Genomic DNA, 24368 nt, shown 5'->3' with positions numbered 1-24368 from the left:
CTATTATTTGCCTTTAACCACTTAGTGGTATTTATAATTATTGGTCAAAAATTGTCAAGCCTACAATACCATTGCGATATCATTATCGAGGTATTTAGTCCAAAATATTGTGATAATCGATTTTCTCCATATCGCCCGGCTCTACAACAGAGACAGTCTTGGCCTGGGTTTTCCAGAAGTTTTCATATCAACAGTCTAATTACTGTAATAGCGTAGTGCAGACATAAGCTAAAAACGCACTACACAACAAGGGCCTAATTCACACTTCTACAATGCAAGGGACACATTATGAGAAAAAAGACAAGGAGAAACTGCAAAACGCACATAAGAAAGAATGAAGGGTAACAACAATAACTGGAATGTTTTGTTTATTGATGTAACTGTCAAATGGGTTTTTTGCATTCCTTCCACAAGAAGGTCCGGAGGTAATGAGACAATTATGTAAAGGTCTGGTGCTCAACGAGTATTTAGACACAACTCCTGGCTTTACACGTTACACACAGCATGCCAAACATCTGGGAGCAACACAAAAACAGACACAAAGGGCAGACAGTGGCTCAGTGATATCATTAGTAGCTGGAGTATGCACTAAAAATAGCCAACAGGTCTGTGTTGTTTCTGGCTACAGTGGAGCTGCTTTCAGCTGAAAACTCCCCCAACAGTAGCAAAGTGTTACTAAACTGACAGCTGGGTGTCATCCAGATTAGCAAGGTCTCTCTGCAGTTTCCACTGAGGTGCCTATGAGACGCTGGTTCCCCCAGTAATGGGCCATTATCAAGCCCAGAGCAGCCCAAAACAAACAGAGGCCTTTGGCAGATAATGCCCTTCAGACGTCACTGCAGACGCACAGAGTGTGACATGCAGGAGACACAGGCGACCTGCCAGGCTGCGTCTCTCTGCACTGCCCTCGGAAAACAAACAGCATTGTTTGCAAAAAAAAAATGCACAAAAGAAAGCTTAGTGAGAGCAGAGTGGAGTTTGCTGGAAATGGATGCAGGGAGTGGGGCAGAGGGCTGTAGGAAAAGATGTGTGCTTTGCGACTGAGATAAGAGTGTGAGTGTGTGTGTGTGTGTGTGTGAGGGAGGGAGAGAGTTGGAGAATGCAAGCCGTGCAGCTGTGTGTATGTTGCATTTGGTCGCACGCCAAAAGTCGTCTGCCGGCGACAGGAACGCCGTAAAACTTAAAGCTATTGTGAGTGCTTTGCCTTTTTTCTCCTCGGTCGCTCTTCTCTTCTGAAAGCTACTATTCATGACGAAAGCAGGGAGATACTACACAATGGATCTCCGTCTCTCGCCCAACACGGCCCTGCCTATATGGAACAATAAACAAACATGTTCAGTCTTTCCAGTCTCCACCCCTGAGCTGGTCCGACTGCATGTTACTACTACAGCGAGATAGAGAAGGCCAAAGGTCCGTCGTAGAGCCCCTCCTCCATGCTGGAGCTGAAGCAGGAAGAGTTAAACAACAGCATGCATGGATGGAATCGTTGATAAAGACCTGGACGTCACACAGCTCATTAGGCAACAACGTAAAGGTCGTAAAGGCGTTTGTTTTTCAAATAAAGAGGAAACGGGATAAGTCAGAGGGTGACATAAATGGGGGATGGGCTGTGTGTGTGAGTCAGAAGGTGCCATTTAAGTGGAAATTTGTGATATTTAGGTATATACACTGTTTAAGGCTAGTAATAATGTTGAGTTAATGAAATATAATGACAATCTTTTGTCTATTGAATACGCTCACTATGCTTAATGTTATTCCCCAGAATCAACAAGTCCTGTAATAGTCCGGCAATACCTTGCGGTAAAGACAGTATTGAGAAAAATACTCGGAAATCAGTCAGCTGTGAAATCAATAGCAGCTACCAATCCTGGTAAACAGGACAAAGGGATTAGGGGTGGAAAAATGCAGGCTGTATGACTTCCTCTGTCAGGACTGTTGGGGGGGGGAGGGAGAGAGAGAGAGAGAGAGAGAGAGAGAGAGAGAGAGAGAGAGAGAGAGAGAGCAAACAGAGCTTTCTATACCTTAAGAAAAGAAATTTGATATAGTGTTAAAGTGCATTCACTAAAATCCCTGCATGTACAGCTGCATTAGGAGGATCTCTGTTCTACTGCCAAGAGAAAACACACCAAACGTATATGTAGTTCCTTGACTCACACTATTGTAAAGCATTTCTATAAAAACATCGGAGTATTAATAGGGACAACCGCTCATATGGCACCAGAATGCCCAAAAGGATGGATATGCAGCTCTGCATTAAGGGATTGCAGCATATCTTTGTAGCCTACGTGTAGCTGCTTGTAGCTGACGTGACGTGTGCCTCTTCAAATACATCTGAACACATGTCGGGACTCTGAGCAGCAGCTACACAATCACTACAGTACAACTACAGTAGGATTGGTCAGCTTGTGTTTGGCTCCTGTAAGTTTCGGACGCCAGTGGAGTCCGTTGAGAATGAAGACAACATTAAGCACATTGAAGAAAGTGTCAGTAATCTTCTCCTTTTCAGCACCACCAGGACTAGAAAAGCCGTCTCCACTGTTTAACTGTTTAACTGTAACTACAAAATAAGCAATTAGAAGATGCCATCAACTCGGGCAGAACACAGCTCACTTAGTGTTTTCCCTAGGTTTGCAGAGGACTTTGGTGCACATATTTGGCAGGGGGTTTAGGGGTCCTCCTTCATTACATTACATGTCATTTCATGTCATTTAGCATTTAACTTACAATTGCTATATATGTCAGAGGTTGCACGCCTCTGGAGCAACTAGGGGTTAAGTGTCTTGCTCAGGGACACATTGGTTGATGTATTGCATGTGTCATATCCACTGCGCCATCACCACCCACCACCCTTCAAGAAAATGTTACATTTAAAAAAAAAAAAAAGAAGCAATTTCACATCATTTAGGACCGTTATTATTTCCATATCTGTGTCTAAAACAGTGTAAAAACCAGAGCAGATAATAAATAACAAAGACTTGCTAGAAGTCCTCATTGATTTTACATTCATTCGGCTTAGGTGGTCCCCAAAACGGCTTGGGTGCTGCACCTAAGCCTTATAATAGTGGGGAAAACCCTGCTCTCTCATGACATCCTTATACAACCTTGTATTTATACAAATAATAAATGTAGCTGAATGTGTTTAAATGTGTAGGTGTCCATGTGTGTGTGTGTGAGTAGATTTGTGCATACACATATTTTTACAGCTTTCCTTTGCTTCTGCAGTGCACGTTATTTAAACTTCGTTATCTTTACTTTAATCATTGCATAGTTTTTCATGTTTTCTATTTTAGTGCTACGTTACTGTATGTCATCTATTTGGCTATGACCCATTAATGCAAAAGAAGCATGATTGAAACGGAAATTTGGGGAAAGGAAGAGAAAAGCGAGACTGCACCTGCATGCCCATTTTCAGAGCGCTCATACGTCCTGTTGCACGAGACATTAGTCAATGTTTTGCCAGCGCCTCATTAAATCCGTGGACAATCGAGAAGCTGTGCTAATGTGCTTACTCCAGTGTGTCGCTCTGAGGGCGACATGTATTTGTCTACAAACTGCTGACCTCTGTCTTTGCAGGTCAGAGTTCAACAGGCAGGCTGGGACAGTTTAAGCATCGGTTTCTTCTCCGGGTGTGAGCAGTTTCTCTTACTTGTGTGTCGTGTCTGTACTGAACTTAGATAAGGGAAAGAACAGAGGGCTCGATATGAGAGCGTTGCACCGGAATCACCTTAAAGTTAGTTTTAATAGTTTGAATAGAGTCATAAACTACCTCTAACACAGAGCATCTGTCCATTTACAACAATAGACAAAGAGGATGGTAGGGCTGCACAATATATCGTTTCTGTATCGTCATCTGCATGTCATTCTCCCTCTCTCTTCCCTTTCATGTCTGAGCTGTCACAATAAAGGCCTAAATGCCAAGTGGTGCCTTTTAAATTCAATTCAATGTTCAATTCAATAAAAGAATGTTGGAAATGGTTTCCTTTCATTTGTTTTATATTCAACAAACAATTTGTTGCATCTTAGCAGAATACTGAAATCAGCAGAAATGCTGAACTGAGTGCACTTTAATATCCGTTTATTTTTCGCAAGTCATATCGTTATTGTGATATTCAACGACGTTATCGCATATTTTCCCTACATCGTGCATCCTGTACAGCCTCTCAAATGTGTCACTGTCCTCGTACCTGCACCCGACGCCTGCAGGAAACGGGTGATAACTTCTGGAGTGATGAACGACGAGTCACATGCTGTCTATTTGTGTCTTTATCTATAGCACTTGCTGTGTACAGTCCAGAACCCAATGAACCACACATTATCTGCAGGAAAAGAGGGACATGTCTGAACAAACAAGGACAGGAATGACCGGCATGAGATTACTGCATGTGACACCTCGAGAGTTGCTGCATGAGGAGTGAGCCATGCACAAACCCACACACACGCACTCAAGAAACAGGAACAAATTAGTGCAAAGTGTCTATAGATGAAAGTAAACAGTGCTGATGCCTAATTCCTCGAGTTATAGTTGGAAAAATGCAGCAGTCACTGTGACAAAAGCACATTCATGACATTATTGGAGTATTGGCACAATTAACTGATGAATAACCACTTGCAAACTGATTAGTTCATGACTACATTATCACGAGCATTTACTGTGCTACTGTTTCCAAGGCCAGGTGACTGATTATTGATGGCTTTATGAGCGAGTTGAAGGCCTTGGTCATTGAAGAGCAGAAATAACATGCAATAAACCAATCAGAGTGTCATCTCCCATTCCCTTTAGAAGCGAGGCGCGTTTGGACCTTGGCGCTTTGCTATTATGATGGCGGATTTGCACCGTAATATTTTTATTTGTAATCTTTTGCATGTTTGTGTGCTGCTGCGCGTAAGCCTAGGTGCATTTTACTAATGCGCTGTTAAAATACCAATGAAATGCTGCGTTATTGACTTTAGACCAGGTTTTTGTTGGTCAATGGCGTGATCGCTTTCCGCTGCCTCAAGATAGCAATACGCCAAGAATGCACCTGAACACACCTCCCTGTAAGACCAGCACGCCAATGGGCGCCCAGATAGGCGCAGGCGCATTTGCTATTTAAACGACGGGAAACTGACAACTGCGTCAGTCTTAAACTAGCAAAGACACTGGCGTCGGGCTTTGCGCTGCAAAGGATCAATCGATTAGTTGTCATCTTTTAAAATATCGCCAACTATTTTGTCTGGTTGAAAAAATTCTCTGATTGCAGCTTCCTACATGTGAATATTTTCTAGTTTCTTCACTCCTGTGTGACACTACATTACATTATGTTACATGTCATTTAGCTGACATGTTATCCAAAGCAACTTACAATTGCTATATATCAGAGGTTGTATGTCTCTGGAGCAACTAGGGGTTAAGTGTCTTGCTCAGGGACACATTGGTTGATGTATCGCAGTGGGAAACGAACCCAGGTCTCCCACACCAAAGGCATGTGTCATATCCACTGCGCCATCACCACACTAAACTGAATATCTTTGAGTTGTGGTTAGATGCGTTATTACTGTTATATTATCATATTTCTCAGGATAACTGAACACTTTGACGTGCTGTTGGCACTACAGGAAAAGTCAGAGGATCGCCATAATCATTAGGCTTTATCATCTGTGGAAAATGAATGTCTGAGCAAAAGATATTCCTGGACCAACTGACCGACAGACGGACATTGCCAAACATAGAGCCATGCCGCTAGCATGGCTACACATTTTAGTCAAGTCCCAGCTGTGATAACCAATAACTGATGATGACATCATCAGGGTTATTTTTTTTCAAACTTTGGAAAGCTCCCTCTACAAGTCAAAGATTACACTAAACGACATGTTTTCAAATGCTGTGTAGTACTCTTTGTGAACTGAACTTCATTGCGGTGCCCCTTTAAGAAGGGAAGCACATGAAAGGATAAATGAAAGAATGCCATCATTGCGTACAATCCAAACAAAATCCCCCCCCCAAAAGAACCTTGAAGTCACTCAAGATGTTGCATTACGGGGCATTTCATGTGACTACAGGATTACATTCCAGTCATGCCACTGAAAGTACTTTTTTTTTTTTTTTTTTTAAACATCTGCAGAGTTACAGAGGCAGAGGAAGCAGAGAGGGAAAGTGGAGGCAAATGGAAATTCCCCGAACCCATCTTGCATCACTTTAAAAACAATCTTCTAGAAAAACTAATCAAATTAAAGCAAGTCAGATAAATCAAATAGATTAGATAGGTTACCCGACATTTCGGACAGGGAGGCGTGAAATTCGTAGTTAAAATACATTAAGAATAAAGGCAGACTCTCAGACAGACGCATTGACTTACATACAGCCAGATTGACTTACACCCCCCCACACACACACACACACACACACACACACACACACACACACGGGGGCCTGAGATACTATTAATCAGAAACCACATGAATAGCTGCTCCTCCCTCCAACTACGGTGACTCCGTTCATCTAACAGTTTCAAAGACCTGTCAGGAAGAGGCTCACTCTGTGGGTCACACTGAGGCCACTTCCTCTGCCGCCCACCCCGAATCCCTTAAAAAAAAAAAAGAGGTTTGCCTCCTCCTCTTCATCCTCCCTTCGTCTCCCTTTACTTCCTCTGCCTTCATGCTCTATCCATTTCTCAAGCACAAGAAGGTCCACTCTGAGGTCACTAGGTCCACCTTGTGTCAGTCAAACAAGTCGTTTTGTTTGTTTTAAATAAGTAACTGTGAACACTGCGTCGGAGTTACAAGGTACTGATTTTATATATATATATATATATATATATTTAGTCTGCAACTGTTATGCAGGGGGCAGGAAGTGTGTCCTCCTGCGACTGTAGTTCATGATGCATGCGCGCCCCCCTGCTAATGCTGCGTTCCAGGCAACCCGTAACCCGTGTTTTCACAACCTTCGACCCGTGAAAGTGCACCTGGGACGGCAGTCAAACCCGTAACTTACGACCCGTGAACTCGTACCAGATCGTTGTACTCCCAGTTACAGTTTCTGACGTCACACACACATAAACAACAATGGCTATCCCTGTTGATGCTGTACAGACGCCGGTGGTTAACGGTGAGAAATAGAAATAAATAGACATAAATAGGCAACGTAAAGTAACTCCGCACATTGTAATCAAAACAATACACATACGATTGTGTACTACAACAGGTTATGTTTATTAAATGAAGCCCAAACTATGTCGCTGACTAGAAATCACTAGTATCAGCTAGCGCTAGCTAACGTCAACGTTATGTAGCCGCTAGCTAATGTTAACGTTAGGTAGCCTAACCTGAACCCTGCCAACGGCACAATGTTTAGCTAGCCAGCTTTGACGGTGTGCCAAATATCATTTTTATCATCGGACGCACAAATCTGCTGTACATAAACGTAACTAAACCGACTTTCACTCGCGCAAGTGAAGTGAGCAGCCACTTGTGCGAGCAGAGCTTGGCTTGCTGACGCAAAGATCATCAGACCAGAGGGTTTGTCGTGACTTTGCCTGGAGCGCTACCAAGTCGTGAGTCGTGACTTGAAGTCGTAACTTACGGGCTACAAATTGCGTCTGGAACGCAGCGTTAGTGTTCACATTTGAAGGATGTGGAGGGATGCGCCCAGGGTCCCCGTTCGCATTCACAGATTTGACATCCCCTGCTGGAAAGAGCACTGCTAAATGTTACATTTGTGAACGCACAATTGAGGAGAAGACTTGGACTCGAACGCTGGTAATGGTGACTCGACTTGGACTCGGACTCTTCTTTAGTGACTCGAACTTGGACTCGGACACTGGCGACTCTGGACTCGAACTCAGGTAATGGTGACTCGACCCTTGGACTTGGAATCAGACTCGAACCCTGGGGACTTGAGACTCGACCGTTGGTGACTCGACTACAACACTGGCGTGTACAGAGACTAAATCATTCCCCCCGAATGGAGTCAGTATGGAATGTCTGAGTTGCAGATTCTGAGGCTGATTGCTCCTGGTAATTTTTTTCTTGTTCACACAATCAGATAAGTGTCTAGTTTTGCAATAACAAGCCTGCCTGTGCAGAGGGAACATTGCCTTTTTGTTACAGTCCAGAGAGGTAATAGCACAAGGAGCCACTGTACGAGAACCATTCCTGAAGAAAATGTGAGGCCTTGTTCCATCGTGCACCAGAACAGAGCCAATGACTATGAATCATACTCAGACAAAGCCTTGGAGCTCTTTAGATGTGAGCCCATTTGACAGAGTGTGAATGAGGCACCTGATTTTAGCAACTGAGACTGTGGACAAGGAGACAGGCAGTGGTTGTGCATCTCTCAGGGCACCTGTTTCTGCTTGTTTGAAACACAGTAACATAGTGTGGCATCGGACAAAAACTTTGGGGCCCCGAGGACTTTGAGGCAACAAAAGGGGGTGCAGTCTCTCCTCACAGACACTTGTGAGTCGCTGATGCGAGCCCCCATTACACAGGTGTCGAGCTCTTTTCCAGAGTCCCGACTAGGCCTCAGTGAGGAAGCACACACACACACACACACACACACACACACACACACACACACAGACCTTTGTTTGGGATACCAGTAAACTTCCCCATAGACTCATTAAGGGACTCACAAAGGGCACTAAAAAAATGAAAAAATCCATCAAAGTGTCACCGTTTCTCCATTCTGCGCACGCACGCACGCACACACACACACACACACACACACACACACAGCTGAATTTGCATGCTGATTCCACCAACTTGTCTCCATTTAGTTTAAAAGCATGCTCTGCTGAAAAAACACTGTCAACATATGTATTCACAATTCCTGTTCTTCATTACTATGTCTGACAGGAAGCGTGTTGTAGCCGGCTGGACTCTCTCCCCCTGAGACAGGATATGCCCATATTTGGGCTATGGTCTTATGAAATGCGGTGTACTGTATGTCAGAGGAAATAACATAAGTGAGGAGAGTTTTTGTCCTCACATAAGGTGCGTCTTCCTGTGAGTGGGAGTACTTCAAAGCACTTGGCCCAGGCCAATCAAACAGAAGGATTGGCTTTATATTACATTCCTACCAATTGGACTATACAGAAACTTTGGACTACAATGTAATCACACGTGCAAAGTCTCTCATAGACATTAGGTTTCATTTATCCACAAATGCATGCATCGACAAAAGTATACGTATACAGGGTGCATTGTATCACAAAGTTAAGAGGTAATTTATAGGGAAAACATTTTGAGAAAATAATGATTTCCAAAATGTAGAGGATTCAATCTGTACATGTTTTCATATTGTGTCAACCAAGACAAACCTAACTCTAACCCTTTTAACATTATTTTGAGGGCTTTTTCTTTTTTATAGATAGTAGAGACAGATAGAAAAGAGGGGAGACAGAGGGGATGACATGCAGCAAAGGGCCGCAGGTCGGATTCAAACACACACACACACACACACACACATACACACACACACGCGCACACGCGCCATTCATGTGGTTCAGAAACCACATGAATGGCTGCTCCTCCCTAGTACCACTGTGACTGCATTCAACGGTTTCAAAGGCACATAAAAAGAAAGAAACCACTGCTGTGAGAGAGCTGAGGAGCGGCAATGAGACGGCCATCCTGTCTGAGGCAGACATGGAGCTCATGTGTATGCTCGCTCCGTTCAGTGAGGAAAATGTCTGACCACCTCCATGACTGCCCCAATCCAGGCCAAATAACAGACGTCAGATGAGAGTGACCTGCGAGTTATTTGTGGGATGGATTTTGATGGCTGGTACACAGCCCTCACACATCTTTAGTTGGCCTCTGCCCAGAACCCATGCTTTTTTTTTTATTATTATTAAATAGGTTTTAACATAAACTCATAACTCATATTTTTTAAATAGGTTTACTCACACACTATGTGTCTGACAGGACTAATAACCGACTCCCGGCGCAGGTGTAATACACATAACTCACTCTCTCGCTCTAGGAAAAGGCCTCTCTCTCTCTCTCTCTCACACACACACACACACACACACACACACACACACACACACGTTCTATCGCTCTCATGAGAATAAACAAAAAAGACTAAGTGTAATAGACACGTTTAATAAAAAGCTTACAGTATGTTTGAACCACCTGGCAGTGACAGATGGTGTGTGTGTGTGTGTGTGTGTGTGTGTGTGTGTGTGTGTGTGTGTGTGTGTGTGTGTTAACTAATAGCCAGTCAGAGGGCACCGCCATGTGGCAGAAACAAGGTACTGCAGATTGGTGGATGATAACTACTAGGGCTGCTTGATTATGGGAAAAGAAAAAAAAAAGAAAAAAGAAAAAAAATCAGGATCACAATTATTTTGGTCAATACTGAAATCATAATTATTTAACATGATTACTCATTGACTTTTGGAAAGGTGTTGCATTTATTGAACTGAATATTTTTCCCATTGAACCCTTTTACATTCAGAACACAAGACAAAATAAGACTTTACTTGCAAAATGTAATGTGCAAAAATAATAGTTCTTCTCGATTACACTGTTTTTGTGATCGTTGGGAGCCGAAAGCCCAATCAAAGTTGGATTAATGGCACAGCCCTTATACTGTAACTAGGCTACCGTGTTATTCTATGACTGTGCCAAACATTGTGGTGATATAACAGCATTTAGTAGTTTGCTTTCTTCTACTTAAACCTGGTAAAACAGCTCGTTATTATTCATAAAATATGTAAACACCAAACACCGATTTCATGCTGAATATATCAAGGGGGTAAGCGTCTCCTCACAACCCGAAACTCCTATGGTGCCATTTTGACGCTAACAAGCACTCGCCCCCCGTTAGCATCCCATTGACTGCCATTCATTTTGACGTCACTTTGACAGTGAATAACTTTACATCTGAAGCGTATAAAGACTCTATTTGTCCATTGTTTATTTCTAAAGAAACACGACATTGTATAAAAGGCTCCATTACCTTGTATCTCACGTTATGGCTCCGCAGTAGACTTTTTGTAAAAAATAGGCTAACGATTGTGTCATAACCACGGGACTTACTGTCACATAGTAGAGGAATTACCGTACAGTACAGGAGAAGCTCGCAGACAGTTTCGACTTACATTTGCTGTTTAAGTTTAATTACTAATGTTAACTAGCATTTTAGTTAGCAATAGCCTATGTCTATACTATCTCCTTACATATACCTACGCTCTCTGTCTCTGCAAGATTGGGAATGACTGAGATTTCTCTTGGCACAGCTACCAGAAGACTTACAACTTTCAGACAGGTTGCTCACGTCACATTTACGTCGTCTCTCTCAGTTGGAGGCTGCGCAGTAACGCTCAGCCATCACCGGAAAAGTGCTTCTAATATCCTTCACTGGTCTCCGTCCAGAGCAACGGGATCTGTTGGTCCATTCGTATATACCGTCTATGGAATATATTGAGAACGTATCACATAGAGCCCCATTTTTTTCCTCTCTACTGCTCGAGGGGGCTGGCTTCAAATGATGTACAGTATTTCACACACACACACACACACACACACACACACACACACACACACACACACACACACACACACACACAGCTCTCAAAGCAGAAACCACAAAATTTGCTTCAAGACCTGATGTTCCGTGAGAGACACACCATTCATTTGTTCCTACAGATGGCCGTTGGGTGTCATGACGCTGCCAAACATCATCCACTCCTGTGGCATTACCACCACATCCCCTCACGCTGATCACTCTTAGGAGTGTTGGTGTTTTTCTATTTTTGAGAAGTTGGCTGTAACGATTTGGTAGAAACGTGAGGGCGAAAGACAAAAGCATCGCTTCCCTTTAAATCCTAAGCTGTTGGTTTGCAGCAGGTGCCCCTTGTTTCTCCCCAATCACAAAGTAAAGTACAGCAGGTGGACGACAGAGAGACGCTCCTGCATGTGGCAGGTTGAAGATGACAATAAATAATAATAATAATTTAAAAAAAAAAAAAAGTTAAAATAGGCCTAAAAATAGGAGTATCTTATCGTCACCAGTACTGATCTACATGTGTACTCACTCTCCCTTTTCATTCCCGTCTGTCCTCACACACACACACACACACACACACACACACACACACACACACACACGTGAAGCTAGACTGAAACACGTTTTCTCTTTGACTTCTACATTTATATCAAGCCAATCATTTTTGAAATATACATTTATTTATATTCATCATCAAAAAGTTTGAGTGTAAGTTGGAAATTGGGGAACTGACTGGATCTACAATTAAATATGAAATGGGCCTTTTTTTTTTTTTTGAGTAATAACAGTGGGAAAAGCCCAGGTGTAATTAATAAAAGTTATGACGGTTGAATCTTTTTGGCTGCTTCAGATCCAGGGTGCTGGTGTTGTGCGTGCTGACTCACTGTCTCACGGTCAGCACTTTTACTCGAATAGAAGAGCCATCGTTAATGTTTTTAGTAACACCTGGGCTTGTCCTGCTATGACAAGTCAAAATATCTGCTGTGAAGAAGGCCCATGGAGTCAAGCCAATCCTCCCATTTAACCCTCATGTTGTCCTCAGGTCAAATTTGACCCGTTCTCAAAACTTCTATATCACAAATATGTTTTGTTTTTTTAAAGAAATTACTCAAAAAATTAAGAACAATTGCAAGTACTCGGTTACTACTTTCACTGAATTGTGGGTATTCAATTCCATTTCCTATAAATGAGATTCATTGACCATGAATTCCAAAAGTGTGTGTAAACTATTGGTAATGAGTTGGCGTTAGTGAAAAATAGCACAGAAAACGTGGAAAATCCGTGACAAAAACATTGAAAAAAAAAAAGTGCGAAAATAAGTGAAAAAAAAACATTGAAAAAAAATGACGAAAAAAAAGTGCCAAAAACGTCAGAAAATGTGTCAAAAATATATATATAAATAAAATTTTAAAAAAAACCATTCAAACGAATGTGAATTTTCCACATTTAGCATGTGTTAAATGACAAGTAATTGATTATAAAAGCTGTTGGAGAATCATTTTCTGTTGAACGACTATTAAATCAATTGTCCTATCATTTCCGTACTGGTTGGAAAATTGACATTTCTTTGCTTCTGAATTGAAAATATGGTGCTGTTAAGATAAGATAGGATAAGCCTTCATTGTCCCCTATAGGAGCCATTCATCTTGGTTCTACTGTCTACAAACACTACATCACCTATTGTTTACATTTGTGTGAAATAGTCATACATTTTATTATATTATCAGGCTATATTACCAACACCTATATTATCTGCCTGTAAACTTCACACCTTGACGTTGCTCATGAATGCTCACAAGCAGTCAACTTCTCAGCTCGTTGACTAACCTTGACAGTTTGAGGGACAGTTTGCAAATCTAACCTCGGATCAGTGTCTACGGGGAACTTCAACCTTGGACAGAGTTTACACTCTAAACACACCTGCCTTATCTGCTTCCTGCTCTCTGTCCAATCAGAGTTGAGGATGCTTCTTTCCTGCGGCTGTCACCCTACTGAACTCTATATTCTACTGCTCTTCATACTATTCATCCTGTATACACTTATTCTTACTACTCTTATAATGTTACCACACTGCATGTAGCTGTACATACTGCACATATCTGTCTATGTGGTTCATTCAGAATATCCATATTTATTCTGTTTTTCTTATTATATATTCTGCTAATACACTGCATATATTATTCTTACTACTAGTATAATGTCACTGCTACTACATTGCACATATCTGTACATGTTGTTCATATTACATAGCCATATTGATTCTGCTCTTATAACTTTATAATATAATTATATATATATATATTTCTTGTCCTGCCGATACACCACCTGTCTGTACATTGTATATCACATTGCACTTTTCTGCTTTTTTGCACTTCTGGTTAGATGCAAACTGCATTTCGTTGTCTTTGTACTCGTACTCTGCACAATGACAATAAAGTTGAATCTAACCTAATCTAATCTAAAAATTAAGCCTTGAAACGTCCCTGTGCGTTTGTAATCAATCGTGGAGCTGGTTTTATTCTACTATTCTGCAATGGAAGGAGTTCTTTTACGCCGATCCTTTTTTTCTTATTATGCATGCACAATTAAATGTGTTAAATGTAGTTATTTTATGCAGTACTACAGGTCACTAAAATCATGACATGTGATTGGTCGATAGTTGTCAGTAGGGCTGGGCAATATATTGATATTTTATCGATATCGATATATGAGGCTAGATATCGTGATATGACACAAGTGTTGTCTTTTCCTGGTTTTAAAGGCTGCAATACAGTACAGTGATGTCATTTTCTGAACCTACCAGACTGTTCTAGCTCTTGTATTATTTGCCTTTACCCACGTAGTCATTCTATCTACATACCGTTACTGATGATTATTTATCTCAAATGTAATTGTGTAAATATTTTGTGAAAGCACCGATAGTCAACCCCCATATCATCACAATCAATATCGAGGTAATGGTTAAAAATATCGTGAAGTCTGATTTATCTACATAACGCCCAGCCCTTGTTGTGGTATAATAAAAATAATAAAAAAAAAATGCAGGTAAGATGTATCATAAATGATGTATAATGCTCAATATCGCTCCACAGCTTAAAAAAATAAAAACTACTTCATTCGAAAACAATTGAAAGGAAATTCACGTGCTAAAACTACAGATAAACGACAGACTCAAAATGCCGTTGTTGCCCATTCCAACCATAAGCTGTTGTTTTGCACGTATAAGATGCATGCGCTTAGAACCCACACGCGGGTTTCACTCTAGACTCTGATAACTTTCCAAAAAAAAAGAAGATTCCTCCAAAAGCGTGTTTTCCTTTAGAGAGGCATTTTGGATTTCTGTGTTAGATCATAACATGTTATCACAGGCCCCCAGCGCTTGGTAGGCGACGGCAAGTCCCAACAGACCCTAGGCTGTCATGAGTTATAGCTTAAAGGGGCTGTAGTCCAAATACTGGAGAGAAAGAAAACACGTGGCTCTCACAGACCGTTCCCCAATTCGTGAAACTAGCCATGTTTTTTTCACGGCCGGACTGGCTATCTAAACAAAGAAGAAGGTGAGATTACAACACACACGGAGCGAGTTGGATTCAATCTCTGCTCAGGACGCCATTACTCCACTATATCTTTAGCAAATATTTGTTTGCTGCTATATTAATGTTCTAAACGTCGAGTACAGCCCCTTTAGATATCTTTTTTCCCCCTACAAAAGCCAATGAAAGGTGGGAGAGAGATGGGGGATGACACGCAGCAAAGGGCCGCAGGTCGGACTCAAACCCGGGCCGCTGCGAAGGACTCAGCCCACATGGGGCGCACACACACACGGACACACACACACGGCTGTGACTGCGCTCTCCCAGTACGTGCTCCCAGTTGCAGACATTTCTGTCCAGTAATGGTTGAGCCCACACTTAAGAATAAAATATTTCTAATAACTTTAGCTAGTGCAGTAAGGTTAAGCTAACGTTAGAAACTGCTAACGTTACACGAGTTACGTCTAACTAGGATGTGTAGGCTATCGCTTGGCTGTAACTGAGGCCCCTGTCACATCAGGGTCTGGGGGCGGCTAGGCTGCGCACTCCTTGTCATCAGATGAAGATTTCTCATCGGATGAAGATGACAGGTCATTTATCGTTCCCCGATCAAATTCTCCATCACTCATGTCCAAATCTTGCTTTGTCAAATATCGCCGTGGATGGGATTACAGTGTTGTTAGTACAGTAGTTGAAAGCCCCCATGCGTTGTAGACGCCAAGTAGAACTTGTAGCCTAATAGTAATTGTGTTGTTGTGTTTGTACTTTTTATGGATGTATGATGTTGAAACAAGGGGGCAGTAAATACAACTTGCCCTACGCAGCTGCTAGTAGCCAAGGAGGACACGGAGGATTATAAAAACATGATGGACTCTTCAGAAGAGGTCATTATCTTGTCATTTTTTTTAATCCGTCTCCAAAGCTAACAGCTGCTGTTGTTCTTTCTCAGCGGTAGGGTTGGGTACCGAAACCCGGTTCCACCATGGGACCGGTTACGTAGGAACCGGTAGGAATCGGACCGGATTAGAACGCAAATTTCGGTTCCACTTAATGTGTTGACTGAAATATTTTCCCTCCGTCGCTCCGAAACGGACGTAAAAAAATATCACATTTTCTCTGTAGTCTAAATGTAGGCTACTTTTAAAATGCCATATTTCCCTGTGGGCTCACCAAAATGGACGTAAAAGCATATTAACCATTGACTTTTCAGTTTTTCAAGAATCGGTTTAGGAATCGGAATCGTTTTAAAAGCACCGGTTCGGCGTCGGAATCGTAAAAATCCAAATGACGCCCAACCCTACTCAGTGGTGACGTAAAACGAGCTGTTGCACGAAAGTCGCCCGACTACACCATTTAGTAAACATAGTCATACTAAGAATGGCAATGGCTTGAACGTAACGGACGTTCAATAATATAAAATAGGATGAGGATTGGGTTTCAAAACATACGATACAAACCTTTAACCAATCCAAAACGTGTCTGATGATTTCTAACCTGAACCACAGTACAGACTGATTTGAGAACATTGCATGGCAGCTCTGTAGCTGTGAGGAGGACGTTGTAGTAATACAGCATTCCATGGTGGATTATAGCGCTCCTTGTTTCGGTTCTACTAGAGTTGCACGATATTGACAAAATGTGATATTGATTATGAATATTGCGATATCTATATTAATTTCAATATTTAAAAAAAAAAAAAAACAGTTACGGGAAAACGCATCAAAACAGATTCACAGCAAATACAACACAAGGTTTATTTCAACTGACTGTCATGTTGGACTGGTCCAACATACATGAATAAATAAATAAATAAGGACCATGTCTACAGAACAGGACATGTTTTACTGGTTGTACAGTATAAAATAAATAACTAAATAAAGAGAACAGGGGTCCGTTTCAGAAAGCAGGTTTAGTGAAAACTCGGACTTTGTTAACCCTGAGATGAGGGAAACTCATCTCAGGGTTAACTTAAACTTAAACTCAGAGTCAGTTACTATGGTAACTGAGTCTGTGAACCTAACCTGGTCGGGAGCAGGTTTTCTTCTTCTTTTCTCCTCCCTCTGACACCAGCCCAGCCTGCTGACACAGCCCTCTTCCATTTCCTCATTTCCTCATTCATTCATTCATTCATTCATTCATTCATTCATTCATTCATTCAGTCAGTCAGTCTGTATCGGGCACATTTTAGCGCAGTTTGTTACTGTATCTGCATGAATAAAAAAACAGGGTTGGTGTTGTTTTTTTTTCTCAAAACATGGCATTTCCTTTTGTCGATGATCCCGTTGATGAAGAAGCTGTATTACTTTGCAGGGTGTTGAGATGATATTGAGGCCCCGACGCATTTTAATTTCCAGATAACTACCTATTTTGAGCGGTATCGTTTTTCTTCCCAGTCTATCGGTTATGTAGCCTACGTAACCTTATCCGTCCTCATATCACTAACGCCACCCATCGTGGACATGCTCTTACATCCCAGTAGATTATTTGTGTCGCATTATTTATTTTTTTGCAAACGGCAGTCAACAGTGACTCGCTCTGAAACGTGTTTTAAACGTTTTTGTAGTGTTCCCTGGACACAAACCAGTATTAAAAAGGAGTTCCACGGTATTGCAGGTAAATGATGTAAACCCTTTGAAATAAAAGATTAGGAATTATAATTCTGTTGGTGCTGCAGCCTCAGAATGGGACTAGTAGGCCTAGGACTTTTTCGCCCGCAGTATTGCACCTAAATGAAATAGATTATAGGTTCAATACCATTTCAACAGTAATATTTATACTCATGATTCAATATATTTATACACTATATTGGAATATGCGCATTTACTCTAGCAGCAATTTTCTCCCATGCAAATTCTCTCTCTTTTGCAGCAGCCGCTGTGATCGCTTTTTTTTAACGAAATACATGTTCAAACTCGCTGTATGTGCGCATGAGTATTTCCACCGACCCGTTTGTTTGTGGTTGTTGCCATGGTGAATCGTAGTATCATGGCTCCATTCATGCTGCCTTTTTATTGTGGTGGTGCACGCGCGTGAACCTACTCGGAGTTGATGGAACCAACTCATATCAGCTGTTCTGGAACCGGAAACTCTGAGTTTCCCAATCTCAACTCAGACATCAGGGTTAGACTCAGAGTTTGTTAAACCTCCTTCCTGAAACGGACCCCAGGACACAACTTTTCCTTTCTCTTCTCCGATTCGTTCCGTTTAGTTGTCTCCATCCATTTCTTCACTCACACTGTCACTCTGTCGACATATGCACCCACGTGGTACGCTCCATAGGGCTTGTCACGTGGTGGGCCCGTGCGCTGACGTGCACTAACGTGTGCAAGTGGCACGGTAACTGGCCGATGAAACATGATCATTATAGCGTAATAGTAATAAGCCACACAGCCAACGGACGGGACGCAGCGCTCCACAAAATAAACAAAATATTGCATACTTGGACACTTTCGATATATAATATCGCGCAACGTGATATCGCGATAACGATAAGGAGTCGATATATCACGCACGCCTAGGTTCTACTTGTCGGTCTGTCAGCTGTCTCCTCCGCTCAGACTGACAAAGCTTCAGTGCAAAGGGGGGGGGGGGGGGGAGAAGAGGGAAACGGAGAGCCATGACGCATCGCAATAGAATAGAATGCCTATTATTGTCATTACACACATGTACAACGAGATTGAAGCAACCCCTTTTCCAGTGTCAACATGTACGTAAGAAAAATGTTACGACATGGAATAAAATAAGTTGTGCAAAAGAAAAAAAAGGGGGGGGGTAAGGTGCACAGTTCTGAGACGCTATATACATATATAAAAATAGAAAGATAAATATGGTTTGTATACAGTGTGAAATAATGATATTGCACAGTAATGAAATTGCACAGAATTATCAGTGTTGTCAAAAGTATTAAATATTAAATATAGCACAGTAGGTGGGTAGAAGAAGGTCCGGTGGGTGTGGGGGGGTAAGACTGTGAAGTGAAGTCAGTGCATATGTGTGTCAGTCAAAAATACCAGACATTTGCGCGGCGTACGAGGGGAAATAAGGTCCTGTCCTTCCTTGAGATGGTTGCTATGACAACGCTTCCTGCTTGGCGTTGCGTAAGTGTACATCTGAGTTTGATGTTAACCTGATTAGTACATCAGTACAGCCTTGTACTTCCACAAGCAGCCGGTAGCTCAGAATCTAACGTCTCCCCTCACCTTTGTGTCTAGAACAGATACGGTCACTGTCGGGTGAAAACCTTTTGTATGTCTAAAAAAAAAAATATTTAAAATAAAAAAAAAAAACGTCGTTTTTAAGAAAAATGAAATAAAAAGGCTAATTTGAAAACATTTTATTGAGCCATTGTTCTCAAACAAAGTCAGACAAAATCACCTCGTCACTGTTGAAATATTTGTAAAGAGTTAAGAGTGAATAGCACGGATTTATGGAGAGAGAAAAAAAAAAAGGACTCAAATGATGTAAGGTTTCTGCCCGACAGCGAAGATATGTTGCTGAGTTGGTCTATTGTAAAGCCAATACAAATAAGGATTTAGTAAGCAAGCATGAAAGCAAGGAATTCTGCAGCTAAACATACAGATGGGTGTCACTAGTCCTCTCAGTGCATCTGCGCCTGGGTACGCTAGGCCGTGTGACCACCAACACACACAATGCAGAGCATGTACAGACACACACACACACACGCCACAAACACCAATAATGTCTGTTTTTGGCTAGTCGGGATCAACAGAAGTACATTTCCAGGATAATAGCCAGTTTACTTAGCGTTGGACGCCAGCCAAACTTAGCCCCGCCCACGACATTTGAGGTCGGGAAGTTCGGTCTGGACTTGATCCGTTGTGGAGCATTTACGCTCGAGCCAGAGCAGTTCGGACCAATGAAATCGCCAGGGCGGGCTTTATGCGATGATGGACAGATGATCAACGGCAACGTAATCAACCACGTCACCAGAGAGCGCCTGGGGTTGAATTTGTTTACAACAAAGACGGCCGCCATCGCGTCTGTTAAAGAAGATATCGACAGCGCGTTCATCTTCAAAAGGGGAACGGAGAACCGCGATCACGTGTAGCATGCACATTGCCACGCCCGTCCGCACGACACGGAAACTGCCGCCTCCGCCTTCGCTCTGTCGAAGCCTGCCTTTGACTGGCAGCAGTATGACGACATCAGGCTACAGTTTACTATCTATGACCCCCCCCCCCCCCCCCAGCATCAAATCATCTCATTTGACAGGCTGGAACCAACAAATGTTTGGATTTTTTTCCCCCAATATAAATGAATACAGTGATTAATCTAAACAGTTGTTAAGCAACTTAGCAACAAACCAGGTTCCAGCTTCTTAAATGGGAGGATTGGCTTGACTCCATGGGCCTTCTTCACAGCAGATATTTTGACTTGTCATAGCAGGACAAGCCCAGGTGTTACTAAAAACATTAACGATGGCTCTTCTATTCGAGTAAAAGTGCTGACCGTGAGACAGTGAGTCAGCACGCACAACACCAGCACCCTGGATCTGAAGCAGCCAAAAAGATTCAACCGTCATAACTTTTATTAATTACACCTGGGCTTTTCCTACGGTTATTACTCCAAAAAAGGCCCGTTTCATATTTAATTGTAGATCAAGTCAGTTTTTAGTTTTGGACTGTTGCTCGAACAAAACAAGCCATTTGAAGATGCCCTGACCTCGGTGACGCTGTTTATGTTTATGTTGTTTTCTGATGATTTATAGATGAAATAATTCATCAAAAAAACTTCAAGAAAAACTGAATTGACGGATACATTGAATGAAAATAATCATTAGTTGCAAAAATGTAGAAGTCAAAGAGAAAACATGGTTCAGTCTAGCTTCACAGGGCTCTGTGTGTGTGTGTGTGTGTGTGTGTGTTCGTTCGTTCACATGTTCTGAGAAAATATGTGAACCACACAGTCAAGGAAACTACCTTGCACTCTGTAAGGAAGTAGCGAGTTCACTTTAAAAAAAAAAAAAGACACTGAAGTGAGCATGCACAGGCACGTTCGTACACTCCAACTCCTACTTCACCAAACTGTGTGTACGGTCAAAGAGCTGCGGGGGAATCCACAGGCCGCTCAAAGAGGAAACAGATCCTGGCTGACACAGTAGCCAGCGCCACGTCCTCCTCCTGCATCAAACAGTCGCCAGCAGAGCTGCCGATGGAGTCAGTGTGCGAGGAGATGCGCGCCGCTCGCATGTGCCACTTCCCGTATGATCCCAACAGATCATCCATGGTCCAAAGGGTTAAATTCATATACAGGGTCGGCCATCGTTTTGATTTGAACAATTCCGATTCCTCCTTTCTAGTCCGGTTCTTATCGATTCCGATTCTTTGAGCGGTGGAGTTGAAGCGGGTCGCATGCTTGTTTCACAGATAAGAGGGACATTTTTGTATCGATTTACAGTTTTACCGGGCTTTTTCAAATGCGAAATAAAGCCACACTTTAGAGCGCCGCAAGTCTCGCATTGCCAGACCTTCCTCCATAGCGCTGCGGAGGAAGGTCTGGCTAGTCCACACAGCATTCCAGGACGGAGAAGACGTGCTCCAGTTTATTTGGCATTTCTTTAAACCAATCACAAGCGTCTTAGTTTCTGTGGAACGTGCTCGTTCAAAAGTCGTGCGACAGAAAACTCAGATTGGACAGATAGTCTATCTAGCTGTCTGGATTTAACCTGCAGAGATCTGAGGAGCAGTTAACCATAGTCCTCAGAAATCCACCGGAGTTTAGAATGCCGACACAAAGGAAGCGGAAGGCGAAAGGACAAACCCGGAAATGAGACATAGTCGATATAGACTAGAGCGTTGCTTACTGTGCTCCATGGCTGAAACACAACACGCGTATACAATTTGGAACCGATGATCAGATTCGAAAACCACATTTTCCAAACGATCCCAAAAAAAAATAAAAATACTATTCCATTGGAATCGTAATTTTTGACACCGGTTCCAAGATGGAACCGGTTATCGGTGCCCAATCCTATATGGAGACAGAGGAAGGAGCTTCAAATCCATCCTCCCCTCTATCCCAAACTGTACAGGGACAGTTTTTTGTATCTAATCCTTGCATTAAGCGAGACATTGTTTCCAGCTCGACCACCGAGCCCCCCTCTTCCTTTTACCAATCAATTTACATGCATCACACGTCACGTTCAATCCTGCCAGCAATCGGGGCCGACCAACTCACACAGCTCCAAACGCAGCCCGTGCCACCAAAGCTGCTAGAGAGAGTATTCGAAGGAGGAGTTTTGAGTCAAAAGGTCACATTTCTACCTCTACGTCAAACACGCATCTCAATAAGTATTACTTGAGGAAGTGTGCTGTGCCATCCATTCAAATGAGGGAAGGAAATGAAACATTCTTGTGAGTACAGCTTTTGCCAATACAGGGGGTTAGTGTTTGTTTCGAAGAATTGCAGCAGACGGGCTCATGGCCAGACCTGATAGCATTAGACAAGGGCAGGACACGCGTTTATGTGTCGAATAGTAACGCGGTGAGTACCAGTAGGTGCTTTCATGAGAAAGGCACAGACGGATTTTGTTCACACACGTGTTCCTATCTGCATGTTCATCTGAATTCCGAGGCACTTCCTCTTGGCTTGTGTCTGTCATCATGAGACTGTTCACTACCTTCATAATAAAACCTGATGAGTGCCACACCAAAAAACAAACCCTTGTCGTCAGCGTGAAGGCAGGGAGTGTGTGATCCTCAGCCTCCACTTCCAGTGTGTGGTGTGACCATGTTGATGGGCGTTGAGAGGAGGCTTTGATGGCGGTGAATGGGGTACTAATGAGTAGGCCTTATCAATGGCCGGTCTGTATTCTGTCCTCCTAATGGCCAGGGGAGCATCAACCGAGCTGTTGATGCTCCATGTAAACTTCTCAGCCACTTCCCTGTGTGTGGCCTCCACTTCAACCATTACACCAGGTTCATAATCTAATTGGTTCATGGACTACAATGGCAATGTTAGAAGCGATTATCCAATTGCATAATCGACTAATGTGAAAGAAGTGGCTGGTTTTTATATCTATTAAAAAAAATTTAAAAAATAAAAATTTTAAAAAAAAAGTGCTTTTCTTTCTCTGGAATAATCTATTTTGCTTTCCAAAAGAAGTCATTATGTGGCAAACACTGTAGGTGGGGCCTGTAGGGAATAATCAGGGCAGAAGGCCCAGACAGCACTGTACTGAGTAAACCTTGAGTTTAAGCTATCACCTGTTGAATACTATATTCATGAAGCAATGAGTCTCATATATGTGTGTATTTTTTTGCTGGTGTCACAGATAACTAACATTAAACCATGTTAGGCAGGCTATACATTCGCTGTGTTGCCACCCAAGTGTTGCATAAACGGATGAAGACTGTGAAAGCTGGCAGCAGTGCCAGTAAATATGTCTCGTAGTAGAGCAGACTGAGACCAACTGTTGCTTCAGGTAGCCTAAAAAGCGCAATTATGTCAGCTGTTACTGTGACAGTTTATCGACACATTACAGTCTTACCTGGCCGGTGTTATGTAGCCTACAGTCAGGTCTAGCCGTGTCTCCCGTCAATGAAGCCAAACTGTATCCGTCAACAGACTGGGAGGAGACCTTTCCCTCTGCTGTGTCGCTCACGGCGCAATGTCACAACTACACTAGCTAGCTAATGTGTTTACACCATAGACTGTGAAAAACCAGCTCTACATGGACCTCACTGGCGTCTTCAAAGCTGCCGATTCGTACCGCTTTCACTTTTCGCTGACGGTTGGTGTTAATATTTATTTTTCGTTTACTTTTTTTCCTTCCCAGTGCGTCCAGTCTCCCCCCTCTCCTTTCCTTTTCCTCCTCCACTTGAACGCTCCGCGACGAGAACAGCCGAATTGGGTTGGGAGGAGAGAGGCGGACGTTCACCAGCGTCAAGCTAGCTATCGCTAACATACTTTTTCCGGATACGATTTTCAAAATAAAATCTCCGATGAGGTTTATAAAACTGCAAGTGATACTACTGCAAATCATCTAGTTTATAGTTAGTTAAAGTAAGTTAAAAGTCCCAAATGATAAAGAATTCCCCCTGATAGTGTTTTGAATTTACATGAACCTGTAACATATTGATGCATTGTATTAAGGAACTGCGAATTAACATTTCTTAATTGATAATCTACTAATCAGAATAGAAAATCTATTTTATTGGCCATGTGTGCTTTTGCATACAATTTGACTCTGGTATGTTGCAACTATACGGAGTGTTATTATGACTGAATAAAGTGTGAACTAAGTACATGAAGTCATAGTGACTTGATCATTTGTTAATGGGGAGAAACAGGAACTATGACACGTCCTGCTTTATATTATTAAT

General features: G+C 42.3%; 1 protein-coding gene across 1 annotated transcript in view; it reads right to left on the bottom strand.

The window, feature by feature from the left end:
- Positions 1-23902, bottom strand: part of gng12a (guanine nucleotide binding protein (G protein), gamma 12a) — a 37996-nt gene extending 14094 nt beyond the window's left edge. Inside the window, exon 1 of the mRNA XM_078263457.1 lies at positions 23534-23902. The gene's annotated coding sequence lies outside the window, so the exon portion shown is untranslated. The remainder of the gene's footprint in view (positions 1-23533) is intronic.
- Positions 23903-24368: the final 466 nt, after the last annotated feature.

This window comes from Sander vitreus, chromosome 12 (genome assembly GCF_031162955.1).
Source record: "Sander vitreus isolate 19-12246 chromosome 12, sanVit1, whole genome shotgun sequence".
Lineage (NCBI taxonomy): Eukaryota > Metazoa > Chordata > Actinopteri > Perciformes > Percidae > Sander > Sander vitreus.
This window is presented reverse-complemented; position numbering and strand designations above follow the sequence as displayed.